This window comes from Triturus cristatus, chromosome 1_2 (assembly GCF_964204655.1).
Source record: "Triturus cristatus chromosome 1_2, aTriCri1.1, whole genome shotgun sequence".
Classification (NCBI taxonomy): Eukaryota; Metazoa; Chordata; class Amphibia; order Caudata; family Salamandridae; genus Triturus; species Triturus cristatus.
This window is the reverse complement of record NC_140580.1, coordinates 645,626,924-645,649,476: the sequence shown is the minus strand read 5'-3', so window position 1 is coordinate 645,649,476 and position 22,553 is coordinate 645,626,924.

Sequence of the window (22,553 nt, the reverse complement as noted above, 5' to 3'; positions counted from 1 at the left end):
AAAGATGATCCAAAGTTAGAGGAAATGCTGGTAATTGCCAAAAACATTGAACAATCTATTGCATGTAAAGAAGTTATAAAACATGATAACTGCACTGGGACTACCAATAGTGTACTGTCTGTCGATAAGATAGTGTACAATCGCTCTGGGTAATTACCGGAGGTGAAGAAAGGAGTGGTTTGTTCTTGAACCAGTAGTAAAACTCCTGACTCCCATCTCAGGAAGCCTTTTAAGGGGATATGTTTTAGATGTGACAACATTAGTCATCTGCCCAAAGATAAATCTTGCCCTGCCATTTTGGTCAAATATTGTATTTGTGGCAAGCAGGGCCATTTGGCTAAGTGTTGTAATTCAAAGAAAAAACGTAAACGTGTGGAGGAAGTGCAATATATTGATGAGAGTGATGAAGATGTGGAGTAACTACATTGTGGAGAAAATGTTCTCCTGGTAGATCATCTTATGGGTAAAGGTACGACTGACTGTGTTCTAGTTAATGGTCAGAGTGTGAGTATGCTGTTTGACTCGGGTACAAAAATCACTCTTGTACCGAAAGAGTTTTATTTAAATAATTTAATGGACAAAGTCAAACTTTCAAGCTTGACATAAGACCATTAGCATATGGTGGTCAGCCTATCAAAATACTGGGCTTTTTCTGGGGTGATTTGGAATATAAGAGTTGTATAACAGCTGGTAAAGAGTATGTTTCATATAAGAGTGACAGTATTGTCTGCTGGTTCCACCAAAAAGATTTAAATGTGATGCTCCACCCCAACAGTGATCCGTGTATCGTATTGAGAGATATCTTGGATGTGAGTGAGGTGACACCATGTTGTTTAATGTTGCTGGGAACAGGGCCCCAGATGGGTGTGAATAAAGTCTAGTGGAGCATTTGTGTGGGGAGTAAAAGCGAAATGTAGTCACTGATAAATACACCCTTCCTAATATTTCAGAGATTTTGGCCTTGCTAAAGGGGACGGCTATGTTTTCAACCCTTGACTTGCGTGCCATCAGATATGTCTTGAGATAGAATCCTCAATGTTGACCTCATTTCAGCAGTGGCTGCTCCCTTAGGGCGGAGGGGCACTGCCCCCTACCACCACCAGTACATAAAACGATAATAAAATGGGTTTTAAACACACTTTATTATTGTTTTATTTTAATCCCCTGGGCCCCTAGCATTCTGACAAGTCTTCGGGCCGGTCCAGGTGATGACACTGCTGGTGAGGGAGTGGTGGGAACTCCCTTCACTGTGCATGAAGTGTTTGGCCGGCAGTCACAGGCTGGCCAAACGTGTCATGCGCAGTGAAGCTCTCTCCAGCCTCAGCTGCATTGCTGGGGCTGGAGAGAGCAGGCACAAACTCCCAGTCAGCCAGGGAGAACAAGTTGCCAGCATTCAGGCCAATCCTAAATCTGCTCTCATCTGAGAGCAGCTTCAGGATTGGCCGCAGGGCAGGCTGGGGGCCTGTGCCAAGCCCCAGTGCTAGAGGCAGGAAGAACCGATACGTGGGAGATGGTGGCTGCAGCGTTAAAGTAAGTTTCTTTTTTTAACCCTCCCCACCTCCCTCCTCTGGCCCACCCCCCTACTTTGGCAGGGGACAGGCTGCGTCTGCCTCATTTATAACTCCTTTCGGAGTATTTGGGTTATTGAGATTACACTTTGGATTGAATTCTGCGTCCTCTGTTTTTCAGAGAGCCATAGAGGATGTTCTGCAGGGCATTAGTGGGGTAAACATTTATCAGGATGACATCCTGGTATTTGGTTCATCCCAAGAGAAGCACGATTTGAGAGTGAGACAGGTCTTGACAAGGTTTAAGGAAAGGGGTCTCACTCTGAGAGAAGTAAGTGTAAATTTAGCCTCTCTGAAATTGATTATTTAGGACACAAATTAACCTGCACTGGGGGCAAACCTAAGGAGTGTCTTGTCAACACTATTGTCAATTTACCAATTCCTCAGACCAGCGATGATTTAGTCACTTTCTTTGGGCTAGCCAAGTATTATAATAAATTCGCACCGAACTTTCCTTCAGGCACCTTTAACATGAGGGCATTTTTTAAAGAAAGCAGTAAGGTTTGTGTGGCCCCCGCAGCAAAATTCAGAGTTCAGGGATGTGAAAGAGGCATTGACACGGGCTCCATCATGGCTTTGATACAACTTGTGCATCGGTTCTAGTAACAGATGCCAGTGCACAGGGCATGGGTGGGGTCCTTAAGCAAATCAAAAAATGCTAAGAGGTTACTATTTTGTTTCTGTCAAGGCCCTTTGTCGGTTCTGAAAGTCGATATTCAGTAATCGAAAAAGAGGTCCTGTGTATATACTGGGCACTAAAGAAATAAAAGACATATTTATGGGGTGATCTTTTTGTAAGGTTGTATCACAAACCCCTGAAGGAAGTTTTTGCGAAAACCAATCTTGAAGTGGTGTCTTAAAGAATTTGTAGATGGGTCGTAGCTCTGCAGGACTATGGTTTCAAAGTTGTAAATATGCCAGGAACAGAAAATAAAAGGGCTGACAGCTTATCAAGATTGGTGCCCAGGCCAGTGGAGGAGGAGGTTGACACTGATCATTGGGACTTAGATTATTATATTGTGTGTAAAATTACTGGCAGTGCTGTAAATGAAAATTAATGGAATAGTGAGCTGTCAGCCGACCTTGTATTAAAAGATGTTATTAAATTGTGTTTCTGGCGGGTGGAACAATAAACTTGCCTGGATCAAGGATTTGAAAGGATACTGGAATGTGAAGGATGAGTTGTCTGTCAAGAATAATTCTTTCTCCATTTTAACTCAGTTTCTTTTCCATTTTTCTTGTATTTTTGTTTTCCAAAAAAGTAATTGGTTTCAAAAAGCTCAACATAAATGCTGCTTATTTTTTATGTGAGTGCGAGTGACTCAATGAAAGTGATGGACTTGAGCGGAGAAGGGGAGTGAAAGCGTGAGTTTGTGTGTGTGAAAGTGAGTAAGCAAGAGAGAGGGAGTGAGTAGGTGAGTGTCAAAGTGAAACAAGGAATAAGTAAAGTGAAGAAATGTGTGAAGGAGAGGTACTGAATGAGATAGTGAGTGATTGAGTGAAAAAAAGGAGACATTTGGGGCATGATTCAAAAAGGTAAACTTAGATGTTTGGTCTCAACTTAGACCAAATGTCTAAGTTTACAAACTTGGGAATCTACAAGGGGCTTTTACGAGGACTATCTTTATGACCACACTGGGGCCGGATCTCCGCCTCGAGTGTGGACATAAAGATAGTACACATGAATGCCCTATGTGAATTCCCAAAGTCGCAAACTTAGATGTTTGGTGTAAGTTTAGACCAAATGTCTAAGTTTACCTTAGTGAATCGAGCCATTAGTGTGGTGTGTGCAGTGAGTATTGTCTGGCTGTAGGGGTTGAGCACATAGCATGGCCACCACTCAGGCCCTTCGCCTAATCATCCATAGAGAACCTCCAGTCAGGCCCTTTGCACAACCCTTCGCACATAGCCAACCCCCATTGTGCATACAATGCGCAGTGGGATTTTGCTGCAGGCCAGGCCCCCGGTTATGCGTGTGCACAAATCTCTGCAAACAGCCAATCCCACTGCAGCACGCAGCCTTCAGACATTTGCAATGACGATTGACCATGGGTTCTAGCCTCTGACCAGGCCATGCACCCAACACACTGAACAGCTAAACCCCACAGCGCGCATAGGCTTTGGTCCTGTGTAGTGGAGGTTGGCTGCATGGTCTGGCCTGTGACCAGGCCCAAAACCCAACCATCCATGGGTGGCAAGCCTCCACTGCGCATGACCTTCAGCTGTGCAAAGCGGAGGTTGGGTCTTGGGTTTCGTCTACAGCACACACCTTCATGCAACTCTCCATGACCATCAAAGCACCACAGCCTTCTGTCATGTACAGAGTGAGTGGACTGAAGGACCCGGTCCATGGCCAATTCATGGCCAAACCCTATGTCCTACCATAAACATGGAGTCAACCCCCACTGTACATGGACTGTGGCTGTGCGCAGCAGGTGGTTGGCTAAAGATCCTGGGCTATGGGCGGCCCTGCGCCCTTCCCCTCGAAGACAACCAAACCCCTGCGCACGACCACAGGCTGTGTGTAGTGGGAGATGGCTGTACAGTTGGCCTCTGGCCAGCCCCCAAACCTTGCTAAGCATGGCCTTTTGCCGCAGGCTCTATGTCCAAACCTTTAAGACTAGCAAACTATACGCAGTGCACCACCTTTGACTGTAAGTAGTGGGGCTTGGCTGCAGAGCCCAGCCAAAGATCAGGTCCTGTGCCCAATCACTGCCGATAACCTGTCCCAACTGCAAGTGGATTTGGCTATGGACAGCAGGGTTTGTCTACATCGCCTGGCCCAGCCCTCAGTGGACAGTAAGCCACCTATGTGCATGCCCTTCAGCTGTAAGCAGCAGAAGTTGCCAGCAAGAGTTCGCCTTTGGTCAAGTCCTGCCTCCTACTCATCACAGATGAGTGGACTCTCCGTATCTCGCATATTAACCTGTTGCAATGCAGTTATTGAGATGCTATTTAAGTTTATCACTGTATTTTCCCATGTATACATAAGATAATCATGTTTGGTATATCTAGAGGAGGGACCTTTGTAATTTCCAAACATGTAATTGTACTATGAATACAAAATAGAAATAATATCAGTGTTACCTCTTAGGAGAGTTACACTACCAGTGGAAGGATTGTTTTCACTTTCACCTTCAAGACTCACAATTTGGTTTTAACTTTAAACTCCAATTGGCTAACTCGATCTGTTTGGGGTATGTAAGACACAGACACTTTAAGTTATTTATTTCATTATTTGTAAATTGAATTGTGAATCAGTTTATTAACATGTTTGCACATACTCATGCCTTGTGGATTCTGACATGTGTACATTCTTATGTCCATTGTAATTATGTTCATGCCATCTATTTGTTGTCTGACTTCCAACATTCCAAGATGGCAGTTATTTTTTACTTACCTGTTTTCACTGTTCATAACACTGTTTTGACTATCACGATTACTGAAGGAAATGACTGAAACTGAGCTATTCACTGCAGCAGTCTAATTGATCTTCAGGACACCTAAGGATCATGATGACTTGCCAATGGGTAGTTATAGTTAGGACTACATTTCCATAGGAAATTGATTTTTTTGGTTTGCTAAGTACATTGATGCCTTTTAACAAATCTTCACAAAATTTTCCCAAAAAAGTCTCATCCACCTCAGCTCCTTCCTGGAAAGTTTTGAAGTGATCCATCAAGCTTGGGCCAAGAAAATTGGGGGCCCCACAACGTGTTTTCCCCATAAAAATTTCCATAAGAAAATTATACACAGCTACGGACAAATAGGCTAAATGGAATTAAACCAAATTTGTCAGAAAGCTAGATCTTGGTCCACAAAGGACGCTTAGTGTGATGTGGTGGTTATCCATTCAGTTGGTTTAGATAAATGAAGGTTCAAAATGTATGTGTACCTCACACAGCGGGGTATCCGCTGAGCCGAGAGATCTATGGATAAGATTTGATTGGTTGCCACCACAACAACAAAGATGTGACTGCAGCAACTTTAGGACTCAGGGACTCGGTCCCCTGTCCTACAAAAAGAATTAAATAAACATATAGGGTGCAGGGACAGGATACCCAACCCTCCTAGGCCGGATGGGGGTCCCAGATGGATCCCTTGGGGCTAAAAATGTACTATGGTACCTGGTTTCAAATATAAGTCCCGAAATTGCCTGGAAAAAAAAGGTTAAATGGACGTTATAGTTAGGTGAAAATGTCAGTTAAAACATACAGTTTTAAACAAACAAAACCATTGAAAATCCCCAGTTGTACTCTTCTCAAGTCGTTTTATTTCTTGTGTCCTAAGGTAACTATAACTTGCGCCCTTGCCATGCACTGCTAATTACCTCACATATTACATCACATCACATCACATGTTCTGTGACATCATTGACAATTGACAGTAACATCTGAAATGACATATTTTATGATACACTGTGCCTGGCAGGGGTGCAAGTTATAGTTACTTTAGGACACGAGTTATAGTTACTTGAGATAACTGGTGAATTTTAGTAGTTTTGCAATTTTAAAACGGTATGTTTTAACTGACATGTTCACCTAACTATAACATCCCTTTAACCTTGCTTTTCCAGTGAATATATATATATATACACAAATCCTTTATATATAAGGATTTATGGGTGTTCTTACCTCCGCTTTCAGAGACGAATAAAAGTCAAGCCTGTCACTCAGTGGGTGTTGAGCTCTTTTCGTGTGTGGTGGGAGTACCGTTGTTACCAGGATCTCCATTCCTGGCTCCAGAGCTCGCCCTGCAGGACCGGGGGCCCCCGGTAAAATGGAGGTGCTCTTTTGATGTTGTTGATATATATATATATATATATGCATTTTTAATATATCAACATGTAAATGCGAAGAAAACAAAAAATATGAATTTACTTTGCTATATGTCGTGTAATTGAACTATTTTACTATCACTTGTACAATTAGTCAAAACAACGCAATTTTTTTTCATTTGGATTTTGTGAAATGTTCATGGAGGAAAAACTCTCAGGAACATTTGGAAAGAGAAGGCAGTGCTTATTGGCAAACAATGTGTGCTCCAAACCCAGCAACGTGCAGCTGCTGCCAATTATGTGGCACCCCCACTCTCCATCCCATGGGCCGTGGCAGTCAGTCCGCCACTCTCCTCAGTTTCTCAACTTCCCGCACTTGTCTCTCTTTTTCTCTGCTACTTTTAGCCGTTCTTTTTCCTTCTCTCTCCACCTGCCAATATTGCTCTTTATGTCTCTGACTCTCATTTACTACATAAACCGATGATTATATATTTTAAGACAAATTACAGGAAAGGGGACTCTGTTGATAACTACTGCTTTGCAAGAATAGCCTGGGCCCTTTGTCACTGAGTTGCTATAGAGGTTTAGGGATTTTGCCTCTGAATGCATTTACCTAAATATGCTGCTCCTGTGATGGTTAAAGGAAATAAAATTTAATTTGTTTTTATGTTTCTGTAGTCATTACTTCCAGATCATACGCAAATTGATTAGTTTGAGACTGTCACTACATCCAATAACTACATGCAGACCGAGTTTTTGGCCACTTTTGAAACATGTTCGCTAAGTAGAACATTCTGGTTTATTCCCATCTTCAAATGCTTTACTTGAGATTAAAAAACATAAGAATAGTTGGGGAAAAATCCATTCGTACATAAAGGCTACTATTAAAGTGCAAATAGGTCACCAATAATCACAAATACTTTCACAGTAACCATGGAGTGAAAATGCTACAACTCGCTTAAATATTCTATACTAAAACCAAATTAGCTAATTTGTGATGAATTTATTGTTCAATCAAGCGCTTTAAAATATGCCAAAATCTGATTGGGAATATTAAATATGATATTGACGTGTCATTTCCTACTAATATTTAAATTTGAACCCCTGCACTTTAATTTCTTCTATCGATTATATAATTTAGTATGTCTTTTTTGTAGAAAAGTGTTCTTTGCTGGAGATTGGTATGATTTTTGTGAGCGTGCCAATTTATGAATGCCATTGATTGCAATGTATTTAATCATGTAATATTAATGTTTACGTATGTTTGATGGGATTCTCCAGAATACATATTTTGAAACTGATTCTCTCAATCTATGCTTTTTTTAATGTTACCCATCTGAATGGTACACATGTTATCGACTTCAGAAGGATGAAAGTCTGTGCGTACCTGTGATGTTCCAAAATGACCATTGGTTCAAACAATGATTTGTGAGGTAATGAAACTCTTCCCAGAATCATCGGACGCAGCACTGTACAGTGGGGGCTTCCCGCAGACACCCTTCCCTTCAGCCCATTAAGCCCCTCTGCTCCAAACTCACAACACCACCATCTTCTCATTTTGATTTTGTTCTCGTCACCCCCAAACCGTGATGTGAGCAGGCCCCGCAGCTGCCGGATGGGAGGGGTGCGCACCGAAGAAAGGGGCGCAGGGTGGGTAGTGCGGGAGGGGGGCAGGAGCCAGGCCTGTCTGCTCTCCTCAATGGCCCATTCTTCCGCGAGGGACACATGCTGATTCACCATTGCTTCGCCTCCTTAAAATGAGTTTATCACGCTCCCAGGGCCGTCCTCTGCCAAAATGTAACGTTTCGCCTCCTTTGTCCCCCATGAACGCTTCAATTTGGAAGCTACATTTATTATTTTGACCTTTGGGGACTTCAAAGCGGGGCCTTGGGAGTGCTCGGGGTTCCATGGGAGGGGGCGCTTTGTATCTTCCCTTCATTGAGGGAAGGGGCATTTTTTTTTATCTTCCACTCGAATAAAACAAAAAAAGACGTTTTGTCCCCGAAGCGGTAGAAGAAAGCTCTCTCTGCGGCAATAGTGAATGAAAATAAAAATCAATTAGTCTCTGGGGTTTGTGGGACGGTGTGAAGGGAGCGCTGGCTGGAGAGAAGGCGCGAGGAGCGGGGGCAGGAGGCGCCATAATCACATCATCCACGGTGCTTTCTGAGAGCCGAGTAGAAAGCGGCCTTCAAAGAGAGACTGGGAAACGAGCCCTGCAAACCCGAGCAGGTATTGTCGACTGCGGCTGTCAGCGCGTTGCGGATTTAGGGGATTAATACTCACGGAGTGAGGTTTAAAGTTCACTTTTACCCCAAACTGGTAATCCCCCAGGAACACCACAGGAACAATTACCCGGATAATAGAGCAAGGTATCCATACCTCTGTCCGTCTACCTGGCCGCGAGCCTGCTCCGGCACCCCGGATTTTCATACATTTTATTGGACAAGTGCAAATAATACGCCAATATGGTGCAATGTGTGTCAGGCTCCTGCAGAAAATAGCGGTGCAATCAATCTACTCACTGAGAACATGCTGCCTCATAATGCAATATTCAGAACAAATCCATTACAGGTTTAAACCCACTGTAGAAAAAACACAATACACATAATTGGAAATAACTTTCTGAATGCAGATTCACGATGCTTCCAACGAAGGTTAAACAAGGTCAAAGAAAGAAGCACGAGATTTATTGTTATTGAGTAAGTTAATTAATGGGCTCTTTTTTTTTACATAGCACATTTCTGCCATTTCTAAGTATTGTGGACATTTTTTATGTTATAATGTAGAGCCTTATTTTTGTCTCATTAATGAAATTGAGGTAAATAGCGTATAGAAATGATTGGGAGCAGCGTATATTCCATAAACAAATATACCGTTCATATGTTTAATGGATAGTTAATTAACTAATTGAATTCTAGCTGTGACTGTTACCAGGTCTAATGGTACTCAATTACCGACCTTGGAAGGATTGAAGCATGAGTCTGCCTTGCCGGTATTCACGTGCGCTGTTCAGATCACTACAGATGCCAACGGGGAGTATCTAAGTCACTGAGCTATCCTTTACTACACAACATTTGTCACTCGTGGATAAAAACAAATGCACGTAACTGTACATTCGTGGAAAAAAACGCATGTAGCTGTAAGGAATGCAGCTGCTGGAGTGAAAAGTTTTAATATGAAACTTACAAAGATTCTTAACTATCCCCTGTTACATTTCCAACAGCAACTCACGTTACCTTCGATGGCATCACATAATCTCCAGGAGGTTTATCACAAATTACACAGTGCCAAAGACACAAAAATTGTATTACTCAAGTCATAAAGGCCCATTTCTGTCTTTACACTTGAACACAATTACCCTCCGAAGAGAAAACAATTGAAGTTGCCACAGCGAGGAAGCCCGCTATAGCGGAGACGCTGTTCACGAGAATACTGTGGGGCTTATTTACAAGCCCCTTGCGCCGTTGATGCGTCATTTCTTGTGCCACCCTGCGAGTTTGTTCCCGTAATTGTAAATACGGCCCCTTTACATGCAGCATTTTGCGTGAATGGGGCGTTCCACGGATGTTGCTGTGAGTGTTTCCACACAACACCAATGGAACCTGACACATTTCCAGATTTACAAGAAATCGTAAATCTGGAAATGAGTCTGAATGCTACGCCTCCCCAGGTATGGCGTAGTGAGTCGAAACGTGGAGAAATGTATTAATTACTCCTCGTTTATCTACTCTTTTTATGCATGCTGCATTCTGCAGCACACATAGAACGAGGAAATCTCCTCTGGTGATTGTTTATGTGCAGGCAGGTGTCCCTTCCGACACATAAACAATCATCCCCGTGAGGCAGGCATCCTTGCACCATGGTGCAAGGGTGCCTGCGTCGAAGCATGGCAGCCAATTGTGTGCCAGTGCAGGGGAAAGCACAGGGATGCGGCATATTGTTGTAAATGTATTGCATCCCTATGCTTTGAAAGTGCCGCAGCGTGGCGCACCCAAAAGGCTTGCAGTGCAGAGCTGTGGCACTTTGTTGTAAATGAGGCCCTGTGTACCTCAGGAGAAGGGCTTAGAGTTACCTCTTTTATAATACTGTGTGTTTAAATTGTATTTATATAGTGCTTCCTACCCCTGACGAGGCATTGAATGTCTTGGATTTTATTACATGCTGATTGATGCCACAGGTTCTGCTATTTCTCGGCCTTGCAAATAAATGTGAGGCTTTTTCCACCGGAAAACCAAGCGCTGTCAAAGGTGAGGGCGCTTCTCTTCCCACCGACTAGGACAACTAAAAATAGAGGGGTTTATTTATAAGCCCCTTGCACAACTGGTGCGTCTCTTTTTGTGACGCTCCAGTAGCGAAGGAGCCTGCTCCATATTTACCAGGCAGCACTAAGCCACTTTTTTCTCTTAATGCTGCCGTGTAAATATCATTCTCTTTAAGGCACTTTTCTGCATTAAAGAGGTGTGCAATGGGTGTTGCTGGGGCATTCCCAGCAACATCCATGGCTTTTTGACACTTCCCCAGATTTACGATAAATCGCAACTCCGAGGCAGCTCCATAAATCTATGCCTCCCCAGGGGAGGCGTAAGGTAGGCACAACGAGGAGCAATATCTTTATTTCTCCTGTTTTTCCTTTTTCTATGTGTGCTGCATTCTACAGCACACATAGAAAGAGGAAAAAGCATCTTGTGATTATTATGCATGGACGTGCAGTTAATGATTAGCACATAGAAGCTGGTGTGCGATCAAGCCTAGGTACAATAAAACAATTATCGCAGCCGTGTTAAAGATGTGCTATCCAGTGCCAGACTTGTGTGTGTTTATAAAGACACAAAATATCAATATCTCAAAATCTTTAACTACATTTACAGTAAAAATGAAGATCAAATGAAAAAACTCTCAAACGAGCATTGACAAAGCCAGTACGCCTGGCTTTGATATGTCAACGCATGCAAAAACACACATTCGCAGATACTGTTTACACTTTCTGTATGTCCACATGCTGTTTATCACATTAAAGCCTCCCCATTGGCTTTGGCAAAGCTGGAAAAATATCAAATAGCATTACTTTTGGTGTAGAACGCATAGAAGGAAATAAACAACTGATAGTGAGAACCACTTGATGATTGAGCATGCTCTTCAAATGTAAGATAATCCCTTGGGCATTCCAATGGAAACACCTCCTGAAAGGTGAAATAATGCACCAACAGCCAAGTGCAAGAGGAGAAAGAGCAATACATCCCTGGATGTAGACCAAAGCCCAGCCTATATATCTAGGGCCAGATTTACAAGAAGTGACGCATCGCTGTCCAATGCAGCGATGCATCAAAAACCAATGTGCCGCTGTGCAACAAAGCAAATATTCATGTTTGCGCCATATTTACATCTTGGTGGACCGTGGCGTAATGTTGCATCCTGCGTCAGAAAAATTGACGCAGGTGCTGCAAAATCACCGCAAGTCAACCTGACGCAACTGCCGAAAAAGCAAAAAAGTGACGTAAGGCAGAATTGCGTCACATAACGCTAGTATGATCACCCTGTGACAGTCTCCACTGCGTGAAGCGGCAAAAAAATACCCCAAAATACGACGCATCTCCCCCCAAAAACTTTTTGGGGACCATAGATGGAGTCTGTAATGGAACAGGGAGCACGCTGCAGTAGTCAGGAGACCGAACCAACCAACCCCAACAACAGTCCAGACGCACACGCAGACAGGCAAACAGGAAGTCTAACTTCAGTGAAGAGGAAAATGAGATACTGGTCATTGAGGTTGCCAATTATCAGCATCAGCTGTTTGTGAACTCAAAGTTGCCACTATAGGAAAAAGGAGGCGATATGTCAGTCTATAGTGCAGAAAATAAACTGCATCGGACAAGCAAAGAGGACAGACACCGACTCCAAAAAGCGCTGGCATGACTACAAGCGCAGAACAAAGGCCAAATTAGCGTCGAATCTCAAGGCAGCATTGCAGACTGGAGGAGGCAGCCCAGTGGTCCAGGAGGTGTTGGATGCCCTGGAGGAGCGGGTAGCAGCTGTCATCTTGGTGGAGTTTGTGACTGGAATCCCTGAACAGGACAGTGCATCACATGAGAACCGACAAGAGTCATTGTGTAAGTCACAACAAGTGCAAATATGTGAGTAATGGGTCATGGTGTTGATTACAGCCATATGTGTACCTGTGTCCCAGTGCGCTGTGTGCATCTTGATTAATTTGGTTCAGTCCCCAGTTCCATGTATCCAGAATAAAAGTAAATTACATAGGCTAATTACACATTGCACATGACAAAGATCCGTCATGTCCATTAACTGCCATGTACAAAATACTACACCAGTCCACGTCACACTTGTCCAACTGCCTCCTGTCGTAAAATGTAAAACCTGTTAAAATACTCCAGGGCTTATTTACAAGTCCCTCATGCCGCCTGCATGTCACTTCTTCGCATGTTAAAAATGATGCAACGGCGACGCAAGGGGCGTGTAAAGAAGGTCCTGAATTTCAAAGAAAGCAACGCAGCGCTTTGCTATGTCACTGCAAAAGCAAAGTGATGTGTCACCATCACAACAATATGACGTATCCATGACCTCTCCCCTGCATCTGTGCAGAATTGGATGTCATGTGCCAACGCGGGCATACTTGCACCATGGTGCGAGGGTGCCTGTGTAGCGGGACCCTGTTGATTTTGTGCAGGCAGGTGCCCCTTCCTGCACAAGATAACTTAAAAGAGCTGTTTCCCTCCTCTTATGTGTGTTGCAGAAATGCAGCATGCATTGAAAGATGAAAAGTAATAGTAGCAAATCTATAAAATCTCTTCTTTGTGCATCCATATGCCTTCCCTGGGGAGGCGTGGGCCAATGACACATTCCCAGCTTTATAAATTCTTGAAAATCAGTAAATTCAACAGAAACCTTTGTAGTTGCATGCACAAACACACAGCAAGATCGAAGGCAAGGACCGTTCACACAAATGGGCATATTTACAAGCCCTATCATCACCACAGCGTCACTTTTATAGACATTGTGGTGGCTATGCAGGCTTCGCCTCTTGTACAAGGCAGAGTTTAGCCACTTTTTGAGGCTTAACGCTGCTTTGTAAATAAGGCAGTCATTCAAACTATACTTAGTGTGAAAGAGCGGGCAATGGGTATTTCTGTGGACCTTCTACTGCAAAACCTATTGAGTGTTGATGCTGCCCCATATTTACAAGGGTTGTGGAACTATGGGGTAGCACAAAAATTAAAGAACGGGGAAAACCTGTTGTTCCCTGGCCAATGGAGGAGAAATGTACAATTTTGCATAGTTTTTTGCTGTTATCATGTGTGCTGTGTTGTGCAGAACACATAGAAATAGCAAAATGCCATTGATTGTTTATGTGCAGGAAGGTGTTCCTTCCTGCACATAAACAATTTCCCCTTAATGCAGACACCCTTGCACTATGGTGCAAGGGTGCCAGCTTTGCCACTAGGCAGCTAATTTTAGTGCCAGTGCAGGATGAAACTCAGGGCTGCAACATATTGTTGAAAATATGGTGCAGGCCTGAGTCTCAGATGTGGTGGAGCACGGTGTTAAGCCAAGGAGGCGAACGCCGAACGCCTCGCCCTGCCACTGCCTAGTAAATACGCCCCTTAGTGTTGCCTGTAAAGGGTGCATATTATCAAGGAAATGAAAAGCAAGGCAGTGTGGCTTTACGTGTCATTTAAAATATGGGCCACCACACTGCACCACTGGTGCATCACAAAAAGTGGTGCAATGCTGGTGCAAGGGGTCATAAGCCTTGCCCCTAGGTCAGCAAAACAATAAGGATTTCTGGCTTGGCCCACAGCTATCACATTTGGAAATACCCATGTGAACATGCAAACAGCAGTAACACATCTATAGCTCTTTGCAGAGGATGCACCTATAACATCCGAACAGGTTGATGAAACACCTGATTTTCAAGACATGGACAAGAGCTTGTCTACCATTGATTAGGATACACTCCACCAAACCCTGTCCACCATCCAGTCACCTTCTCTGCTTGCTGAGAGTGACACCAATGTAGTTGCTTCTCAAGATGATCCCCAAGCAAGTGTAACCACTGCATCAGTCAGCACACACACCCCCAGTACTCTGAGGATACACAACTTTTCTTTCAACAGAGTGCTGTTGATGTCCAGTGCAAGCTTGTGAAAGAAGTGCATGTGGTGATGGATACCATGGAAGGTGCACTATAGGCTATCCTCCGATGCCTCAACTCAGTTGATGACAACCTTGAGGATTCACAAGGCAACTACCCTCCATGTCTTGGCCTTATTCAATCCCTGGCCACCATCTCTGCTGTCCGGAGGCAGAGGCATGAACAAATGCCCCACAGTGGCACCAGGGAGGTAGAGGAAGATGATTTCTCGGAGACACAATTACAGCGTAAGACTGGCCACTAACATTTCCCTGTGTCACATGTGATATGCACACATAGTACTTCATCCACAAATGTTCCTGTGTGAAACCAGGAGATCCTGTCCTCCTCTTGCTTTGTACACATCTAACACTCCACCATTGCTGTACTGTTGAGTAGATGAAAATCACATTGTGCCACTGTGATTCACATCCTCACTAGACAACTACTTGACCACATGGTTCATCACTTATCTCACCCCTGGAAACATGACTGCAACATACAAAATCTTGCTCCCAGATTAATGTCTTATTCCTTTGTGTATTGCCACTTACCTTTTGCTTTCTGTGAGATGTGTTAATAAATCTGAACACCTGTCCATTGTGTAGAATGATTTTACATGTGGAGTTTGGGTTCAATCTCAGGTTTCGTTAGGAAGCTGGGTTCAAAACGGCTAGCTTCAATCAAAAAGATTTATCAAACACAAACTGTATCTGTTGTCTTCCACGGGGCAGGTGTGTGGGATTTGGTCCTGGTAGACCAAATACAAAAATTAGAAGATAGATTCTTTAAGGGCATAGTCTCGCTTCCCGGGACACTCCCAAACTACATCTGCCACTTGCTGGGTCTGCCATAAGTGTTGGATTGTATTAAGTTAGCTCCGATCATGTTACGGCACTCCATATGGTGCAGGGACATGGTCAAACCAACATAGACCATAACAAATAACTGCTTGAAATTAGATAACTCCCATTAAATCACCTGGCTACAGTATGTGAAATTAACTCTGACTTCACTTGGGCTAAGGGAATTGTTTGAGGACCCTAGTTCATGCTGGAAGATCTCAAAGGATGAACTAAAGACCATTTATTTTTTAATAAGGCTGGTTTTGATCATCAGGAAGCTAGCCGTCTAAAGAAATCAGTCACATTTTATGAACATATACCTGCAATTCCAATGGGGGAGTTCTCCTACTTAGAAAATACCAACATACCACAGCATAGATACATTTTTATTGAGCTTTCAAATTAATTTAATCCCCTTGATGTTAGGCTTTCCTGCAGGAAAATTTAGCCACTCTGATTTGTAACCCTGGCCCTGTGATAAGGTTTCAAAGCAGTCGGACCTCCACATATTTTTATTCTGTGGTTTTTACAAGGAAGAACGTATAAGACTTATCCTCCCGATTTTAAGACATTTTAATTTTAAACAATGTTGTATAGCATTTATTTTTTAAAGAGACTTTCTGATCCATTTGTATGTTGTTCAATGGTCTCTTTTTATGGGCTTGTTCTAGAAGAAGGAAAACTCTGCACCATAGTACTTTATAATTTAGCATTTTGAGTTGTTTCTGCCCGTTAGTCATTTTGGCCAAAAAATTAACCTATCCTAATTACTAATTACCTACCTAACTTAGCTTAACTCATCCTATGCTACACAAGTATCACGTAAAACCACTAAACATCTGCCCCCAGCCTCCCTTAACAGATCAATGCACAATGGACATACACATACTTAACTTATACACAAACTAAGTAAACAAGTTAGCATACACAATAAAATATATATATCTTTTTTTCCACAAGTATGAAACATATAAAAGCTACCCCACTCGCCCAACCCATAACTCTCTTATAAAAAGTTAAATAACACAAAAGAAACCTAGATACCTGACAAAAATACTAAATCAACTACCTAAACCTACCTATTCTAACCTACACTACACTTACAAGTAATGGCCACTACAGTTGGGCCAGGATGCGGTCCACTGACTGCTGCAGTGTTTCCACCTTCCGCAGCATTGTGGCCATTTGTAGTTGCAGTACGGCCAAGTTTAGTTTAAGAAAATCCACATCTTGGGTGGCCACTCCCGGTACACAAGATTCCCCTGTACTGGAGTGCGTAGTTTGTCCTTGGGCTGGTGTTGGTTAGGTAGGTAATTAGTAATTAGGATAGGTTAATTTTTTGATAGATATTTAGGGTTCAGGTTATTTTATTTAGTCTAAGTAAGTTTTAGACATTTGTTAGTAATTTTATTTCCATAATGTTATTGTTATTAAAAAAATTATTGCCATATGTACTCTTTTTCATTGTTGGGCAGCAATACAGTTCACATGTATGCTTTTGGCTGATTGGTCCCATGCAATGTAATTTTGATTGTGTGTATGTGTGAGTGTGTATGGCACATTTGGTATGGACCATCATCATTTATTGGACATTTGACATGTGATTTCAACACTTGTGACACAACAGTTTGGAGCAGACACTGGTGGGAGTTGTCCTAAATGATACTGTCATTTGACACCTTACAATTCTAAGGACCTGTGCATGTGTTGGCAAAGGATTTTGTGACATTAGTGTTGTGAGCGAATCTGTTTTTCTCATTATGTGTTAGTTCTTACAAAGATGGACAACACATACACAGTCCACATTGGCAGGTTCGGTGTTGTTTGACCTATTTTAGGTGCATGGCCAACATGATAGTGTACAACAAATGGTCAATTGATGCCACTGCTCATCACAATGGCTGAAAACAGAACATGATGACTAGCAGGGGCTGCCTGCTGATCCTGCCCATCTTCATTACCCATGCCCTTGGAGGCCCTCGTGTCCTTTTTGTCAGCTTTCGTTTTAGAAGGAGCAGAGGAAACCTCCTTGTCATACCAACAAGACATTTTTCTGAACCCCTTTGCAATTTGGCAGATGTGGCTATAACTTGTTTTGCGTGTTCGAAAAGCATGTTCCTCCTCAGCAGTCATGTTATCTGTTGGAGAAGAATGACACGTCAGTCATTGTGTTCATAGCTGACACTCAATGCCGTTCATTACATGAGTACATTGTAGATGCTGACTGCTAAACTTGTGCCAAGCATCCGATTACTGTGGAAGAAACACATTACAAAAGTACACAATCAGCTTGTTCATCACATCATGTGCCATTACATGGACAGCCTTAAAATAAGATGAAATGGAAGTGACTTTCTAAACTCACACTGAGCCATGATAAACTAGTAACTCTAAATTATTGTTCATAATCTTTTGCACAAACATGTACGTACTATGCCACACTAGGATACATCTAGGTACTCCGGAGCTCATTTACTAGCACCTTGCGCTGTGCTTTGAAATTTCTGCAGCATGGCGCAGCCAAAGGGCTTTGCGGTGCCACGTTGAGGCACTTTCTTGTAAATGCTGAAAGACATGCAGCATGCCGGGATGTACCAGCAAAGGGACACAACCTATGTTTTAAGGATGTAGTAAAACATGTCCCTACCTGGGATACATCCTTGTGCATTGTGAGGATTGATCACCATTCAATACATATTATTTGTTCAACTGTCATGACTAGTGCATCCTGTCTATACACTCAAATCCTCTGTGAATTATTTTTTGGGGGAAAGCACAATAGGTCTCATGCTGATGCCCCATCCAATCACTTGTTATAAACAATCACATTTACACACAGGCAGGACTCTGAAGGCAGTGCAGGTAACACAGATGTACATTGATGATAGCAATACACAAGCTGCATATCTTCACAAAAATGCACAATGATCAGATCATGACATGCCACAATGCTGTCAGGCATTCACAGATATATGTGGTGTACTATTCGTAATAGGCTTATATGTTGCTATCAGGAATGAAGGATTGGTACAATGTCACATCACCCAAACATTCGAGAATTCCACGATGTGCCAGGCCATCATCTTCACCATGTGAACCTGCCCACATTTGACGATGATGATGACATTTTTCACTAAGCTGTCCTAGATGCCCCCATATAGTGCAATGGCAGATCATGGTGAGGGATGAACAATCTCATTTTTCCTAACATCATGGTATTAGAGCTAATGCTCAAAAACCTATTACATTTTCTGTTGAACATACTGACTTAGTAGGCATTGCTTTGACAGTCAGGCCACACACAGGCAGCAAGATGCACGTAAATATACTCAGCACCCAGCTACAGGTGACCCCATAAATGCATTTGGCAAATGAAAGTCGGTTTGGGGTTGGTACTCACACAGCTTTCAGCCATTGCCCAAGATACCATGATTTGTATCTGAGTGCATGTGTGTAAGTCCCATCCATTCACATAAAAAACTAGTCTGACATGGAACCATCATACATGGTGACTCTTTCACAAGGCCACATGAGCCTACTAAGTGTAAAATCTATTCACGTTACGGTGTATCAAGATTTTGCCATGTGTCAATGCTGACAAGCATGCACAATGTTGTAATGATGTCTGCATTATAGTTAACTTTGTGTCAGTGTGGGTAGGTACACCCTCCAGCTCAGGCAAAACCGGTGATATCATTGTCATCTTGCTATGTGTACTGCACAATGCAGCACATGTGGAAATAGCATTATGCAAGGTGAAATGAGGGTAGCTTCATATACCGTCTGCTGAAGTTCCTGATAACTCAGGGTACATTTTGGGACATGAGCCACACCTTAAAAAATGGTGGTGCGTTAAAACTGCAATATGGGTCCTATGTGATTTTTTGCAGCAACAGTCATTGCACAGACCAACAACGCTGAATGGTGCATGAATAGGGGCATAAGAGACAAGGTGGCATGATGCGAATGTGAATCATATGAATGAGTCAATGCCAGAACGTTTGATACAGTGATGTAATTGGTTATTGACTCCTTGTGCTTTATGACCTCATAGTGGTTTTATGGTACGCACTGTGAATTGATACGTTTGGCACAGATGGATACTTTGATGTGACACCTAGCAAGATAGCATCTCAGGGCACATGTATGTTAGTGTTTTAAGGCACATACCGCTGTCTGTTGTGGCACATTTGATTGTTAACAGTCAATGTAAATTTTCATCATTAGCCATCTTGATCAAAGGCATTAAGACTTCATACTTACTGGTAGCATTTGGGTCCTGGAACAAGTCCACCTCCCCTTGTGTGTGTGGCTGGGGTCCACCCAGGAGACATAAACAGAGGAACAATGACCTGTGAATGCTGGACTTGTATGCATTGAGCACAGTACATAGACATTAAACAAGCATGGAATTGACAGACAGTGACTTTTGTTAGGCAAGCCATGTTGTATCGCCGAAGTAAGGTACAATGACATTTCAACATGCAATCATGCAAGAACATAGTGGCAATATCAGCACAGTGGAGCACTGCATTCATTGCTGGTAGGAGATGTAGCATGTCTACCTACATATGTGACATTATTACAGATGTCTGTGATGTGTGGAGAGTGTGTTCCTGCACATGAATGATCAGAGGGGATTTCCTGGGTTAATGTGTGCGGTAGATTGCAGAACGCATAGACAGAGGAAACAAACAAGGAGAAATGAATATGTTGCTCATTGTTGTGCCTCCCTACGCCACACCTGCGGAGGCGTAGCATTCAGACGCATTTACAGCATTACAATTTCTTGAAAATCTGGAAATGTGTCAGGTTGCATGGGTGTTGCATGGGAACACACACAGTAACATCCACGGAACGCCTCTTTCATGCAAAGTGCTGCTTGCAATGGGGCCGTATGTACAAGGACAGGAAAAGGCACACAGGATGGCTTTTCATGTCCTTGTAAATATGGGGCATCGAAATGCACAAGTGACACACCGGTCGTTCAAGGGGCTTGCACCAGCGGTCCCACATTTCTGGCACAAAGTTTCCAAAGTAGTTATATGTGTGCTGTAATCTGCAGCACAGATAGTAATAGCAATACCCCTCATATGCTTATATTTCTCTAAGGTTTCCCTTCATGCACTAAGCAAAATATCCATGCAACACAGGCACACTTGCACCATGGTGCAAGTATGCCTGCTTTGGTGCATGGCAGACGATTGTACACCAGCACAGGGGTGGGAGCAATGGCATCTGTCACATAGATATAAAGTATTGTTGTGATTTTCAGACATAAGTCTTGTTGCACAACACTGTGTTATTTTCACATCCATATTGTTATTTTTTTTTCCGCACCGCTCAAGTACACTTTCACTCTGTCGCAATCATTGCACATGCTTCAAGCAGGTGTAAGGAGGGACGTGGGGCTTCAGAAATGGACATTGCCCTTGTGCAATGACACATTACTGGTGTAACACATGTTTTGCTGGAACCAGCAGAAATGCTTGATCATTGCACTGAGAAAATATTAATGTTTTCAGACGTATCTGTGGATTCACTGTGCCATGGTGCTCCAATAAATTAGTACATTGCCACAAAGTTGATTCAAGCTTTGGGATGTTGAAAGATTTGCATTGCATTTTTTAAATTGAAAAGCAACACTTTTCACACATGAGGCCCATAATGACTCAGTGACTGTACAAGTCACTAGTCTACATCATGCATATGTATATGTGAGTCTATCTATGTGTGTGTTTGTTAGGTATTGACTTACCAACAGGACCACCAACTTCCAATCCCAGATGGTCCAGCAAGTTCGCCCCTCTGTTGACAACATCCTGCCAGCAGTGTTTCAACTGGTGGACCGTTCTGTCCATATCATATATCCTGGTCATCTGCTGCTGGACCCTTTCCCATCTTTGCCGGCGTTCCTGTGGTGGCTCTCCCTTCCTCACACATCCCCCGTGGCAATGATCCTTGGCAAGAAATGGTAAATAAGACAAAGTAGGCCCCCAAACCCGCTGTGCAACAGGTTTTTGGACCTGCCTGGCAAGATTGATTGATATGAGTTATGAAAAAATAAAATTGCAAACAGAAACTTAAAACCCAACCTTAATTAATCATGGTGTCTATGGCTCGACGTTGAGCCCCGGCTATGCCATGGATCGGTGGTTACTGCGTGGTGGTAATTACCACACAGCTTTGTACTCAAAGTCGTTGGACTCATCCCTTACAGGGCCCACTGGGGTGGCGGTGCGGGTGTGGAAGTTGGCGACGGACTCCCTGGGTTGGGGGGGCAGGCTTACCCTCGCTACCCCGTTGTTTGATTCTGATATCCTGGGGAAGCTTTGGCATACAAAAGGGTTCGCGAAATGGGATTTGATCGGTATCTCCAGGGTCGGAGACTTGCTGGCTCAGGGCAGGGTGAAGTCCTTTGAGGAGCTGCAGAAGGAGTATGAGCTGGGGAGCACTGAGTTTTTCCGCTATGCCCAGGTGCCGGAGGACCGAATTCTGGATGGCCATATGCCGGAGAGCGCGATCTCTCTCATCTATAAGAAGCTGATTAATGTCCGGGCTGACCTTCTTCGGGGGTTGCGGGATCAATGGACTAGGGATGGCCTCGAACAGGATGACGAAGATTGGCAATATGCAGTTTCTTCTCCTCGGGAGGTTGCGATTCCGTCGCGTCTGCGGCTGGTGCAGCTCAAAATACTCCATCGAGTCTACGTGACAGGTCCTAGGTTGGTCCGTATGGGTTTCTCTGAGGAGGGTTTATGTAAGCGAGGCTGCGGCATGGTGGGTACCTTCTTACATATCATCTGGGAATGCGGCGTGATCGTGGAGTTTTGGAGGCGAGTCCATGCAGTGATGGGGGAGGTGACGGGCATTGTCATGCAGCCGGAGGCGCGGTGTTGTCTCTTGAACGTCTGGGGTCCTACCGATCTTTATGACGCACAGACTCAGTGGGTGACCCTGGGGAACATGGTGGCTAAGCGGGACATCGCGCGCCTGTGGGGCTCGGCTGGGCCTCCTGCGCTGGCAGCGTGGAAGGAAAATATGGATTGGAGCATGCTCAGGGAAAAGACAGTGTATTGTGCTAGAGGGCGCCCGCGGAAATGGCATGCAGTATGGTGGCGATGGAACCACTACAGGGGGGACATATGTCTGCCCCCTGATCCGGACCCGCCTGAGGAGCAACTTTCCCCTTGACATTCTTTCCGGCTATGTAT